Source organism: Bison bison, unplaced genomic scaffold, assembly GCF_000754665.1.
Source record: "Bison bison bison isolate TAMUID 2011002044 unplaced genomic scaffold, Bison_UMD1.0 scf7180017864518, whole genome shotgun sequence".
Classification (NCBI taxonomy): domain Eukaryota; kingdom Metazoa; phylum Chordata; class Mammalia; order Artiodactyla; family Bovidae; genus Bison; species Bison bison.
Genome location: NW_011495071.1, coordinates 13,618,156 through 13,621,762, shown reverse-complemented (window position 1 = coordinate 13,621,762; position 3,607 = coordinate 13,618,156).

Here is a 3,607-nt window from a genome sequence, read left to right as displayed (position 1 = left end):
GCAACCAGAGTGGCTGCTTACGGAACACTTGAGGAATGGAGGGAGGGGTAGGCCGGTTGGGGCACCTGGGCCATAAATCTCTTGCCCAAACCAAAAGGAGACAGGAATCGAGGAGGCTTCATGGAGCAGGGCAGGATGTAGGGCAGATGACAGATGTCCAGGGCAGCCTGGGTACCAGTCATGAGGCTCTCTGCCGTCTGTCTCTCTGCCAGGAAACCCCTGTCCTGGGCGCCACTGGCCAAGGGTGGGCAGGTTTGGGGGAGAGAATCAGGCCTCCCCCAGGCGCCCGACCTCCCCTCAGAGGCGTGTGGCTGGGGCAGCTGCTGGGGGCAGCAGCTGGTGTCTGTCCCCGGAGCCCAGCGGCTGTGTGTGCCTTAATCCTGGTTCCTTGGAGCCCCCAGGCTGGCAGGTGGGCTGATTAGGCAAAGAGGAGGCAACGGGAAGGGGGTGGGGAGCTGAGGCCCCTCCCCAGACCCCACAGCTGCCCACTGGATCCTGCCACGTGTGCCGGCCCTATGGCAGGGCCCCCCATCACTAGCTCTCCCTTCGGCCCTGAGCTGCTCCTCCTTCAACCCTGACATGGAGGCCTGACCTTCTCTCAGCAGGAAGACTCAGTTTAAAAAGTTCAAAGTAGAAACTGCCAGAAAAAGATGGATGCCACCTCCAATACACCCACTTAGTATCTTTTTTTCTGGGTGGAGCAGGGGACTTCCAGGCACATAGGTGGCTGCTGCTGCTGCTGCTGCTAAGTTGCTTCAGTTGTGTCCGACTCTGTGCGACCCCAGAGACGGCAGCCCACCAGGCTCCCCAGTCCCTGGGATTCTCCAGGCAAGAACACTGGAGTGGGTTGCCATTTCCTTCTCCAAGGCATGAAAGTGAAAAGTGAAAGGGAAATCGCTCAGTTGTGTCTGACTCTTCGCGACTCCATGGACTGCAGCCTACCAGGCTCCTCCGTCTATGGGATTTTCCAGGCAAGAGTACTGGAGTGGGGTGCCATTGCCTTAGACAAAGGCAACTCTTTGCGACCCTGTGGACTATGGCATGCCAGGCTTCTTCGAAGTCTTCTGGAGTTTGTTCAAGTTCATGTCCATTGAGTCAGTGATGCTATGCAACCTTAAGTCTGTGATGTATCTAAGGTATAGTTGTACCTGGCCTAGAATATAAGCCTGTGGGACACAGGAGTGTTCTGTAAGGTTGGTGTGCACAGTGTGTAAGGTATACGTGTTTGCGAGGTATACACATTGAATGTGATGTGTAATGAGTGTGAGATGGACATGGTGTAAGAAGTATGCACAGCGTAGACAATACGTCCTCTATATAGGATACACAGATGTATGAAGTGGGCATGGGGTGGAAGATACAGACAGAATGAGTTGTACATGCTGTGTGAGATGTGCCCAGAGTGTGACTGAGATGTCCATGGAGTGTGAGGTATGCGCAGTGTGACGGACGTCCTTGGTGTGTGTCCATAGACGCACGGAGGGACGGCAGTGAGGCCAACGCCCCTTCCAAGGAAACGCTCCTGGCAGCTCTGTCCTGGGCCCACACGCCGGACCATTGGCACAGCCTCCTGTGGGTTGTCATAGGCAGAGGAGACAGACAGACATCTGGGTTTTCACAGATCCTATGTGCACAGAGTGGAGGGTGACTTGGAGAGGACTCTTCCTCAACCTTCTGCAGCATCCACACCATCTTAGCTCAAGGACAATATGCATACTTTGATTATATTATTTCTTGTGACTGACTTAAATCTGTGATGCTTTAAGTTAAACTTGCATTTTAAAAACTATTTTTGAGAGTATATTCAGTGAGGATGGTGAACTCTCCTTTCATGAAGTTCTCACCCCAGGAGCCTAAAGCACTCAGGCTGGAAAGCTAATTAGCACCTTCCAGAATCCTGCCTGCATTAGCACCTCTGGTCATTAAGCTCTTGTCACCTTATTTGTGCAGTTTAGTAAACCAGAGCAAGTTGTACTTCAGACTTCAGGAACCTGAGTCCACGAAGGCCTCTGTGCTCACCTCTGTGACTGAGAAAGGCTTTAATTACATAAAGGATAAGCTTGAAGGGCAAGAGACTGTATGAGTGAGATCCTTAGGTCTTTCCAGAAGCCAAGCATCAGCAGTTCATAATCTGGGCCTCAGCTTTCCCTTCCTGGGAGGTGTACCTAGAGACTGAGATGTGCATGCAGCGAGGTGCGCTTGGCACCTGTGTGAGTTGGGGCAGGCAGGGTGAAAAGCTGTGCAGCCTGTGGGGGACATGCCCTTCCCTTCCCTCAGTGCCAAGCTCTCTCCCAAGCCTTCCACCCACTCTGTCAACATGCAACGCCTGGTACACGTGTTTCTGTGTGAACAAAGCATCACATCCTCACCTCACCCTGTCATTATAAGTCACCCATCCAAGCCATCCCCAAGCCCCATCTCACGCCACCCTCTCACCTTAGCCTGCCTACACAGCATCAGACATCCAGGCCAAGGGCTCCTAGAGCAGTGGAAGCTACACCCGTCTCTTCCCCAATGAATCATCTTCTCCTGGCGGAGGCAGTTATCCTAGAGAAGATACTCAACGGTGATCTGTTCTCCCCACCCAGAACTTTCTTCCCCAGATGGGCATGAGGCTGGCTCCCAAGCCTCTTTTACCTCTTCGCTCAAATGTCACTGTGTCAACCTGACCCCTCTATTTAATTCTGCCCTGGCGCCCCAAGTCCACTCACCCTGCTCTGCTTTTAATATCTCTGTGCCTCCTAACCTACTCCATGATTTACTTATTAGCATGTTTATTGTTTAGTCTACCTGTTAGATTGTCAGCTCCATAAGGGCAGGGAACATTGACTGTTTTGTTCTCTGCTTATACTTCCTGGCACAGAAGGTGCTGCATAAATATTTGCTGAATGAGTGAACGAATCACAGAGCGGATGGCCGGCACTGGGCATACGCCCCCACAGTGCACACACCACTCCATGAAGCCCCGCCCTGCACACGAGGGGGTGTGGGTTACACCTATAATTTGTGGTCTCCCTGCCCCCTTCCCTGTCCAACTCCCAGTTGGACCCCTTTTCTCCAACTCCCAGTTCAACTACTAGACTCCCAAGCCCTGTTTGTATGTGGGAGGCTGGGGAGTACTGTAAAGTGGGAAATATGGCCACCTGTGGAGGATCTCTGGGCCCCTGACCCTGAATCTAGGACCACATCTATTACTGTCCTCATCAACCCAGACTGGCCTCAGTGCAGGACTAGGGGTCTCGTTGGCAGAGATAGAACAGGGTTATCGAGGTGGATCCAGGGGCAGGAAGGGGAAGCCGGGAGACAAAGAGGGGATCTGAGGCTGGCCGGCCCCCACCTGGCCCGTTCTGTGTTCACCCTCTGGCCCTGTGGCATGTCCCCTCCCCCAGCAGATACATGGCCTGTGCCAACCCCGGGGGAAGAGGCCACAGGTCCAGCCTGGGCAAGGGCAGGGTGCTTGAAGACCGGGGCAGGTGCAGGCTGGATTGGGTTTCCAGAGGCTATATATATATATATAAAGTCTGCCGGGTGCCCTGGAGCTGGCCGCTCCCTGAGGGTGCAACTCTGTGGGGCCCAGCCAGGCATGCATTCCTGCCCAGAGGCTGGC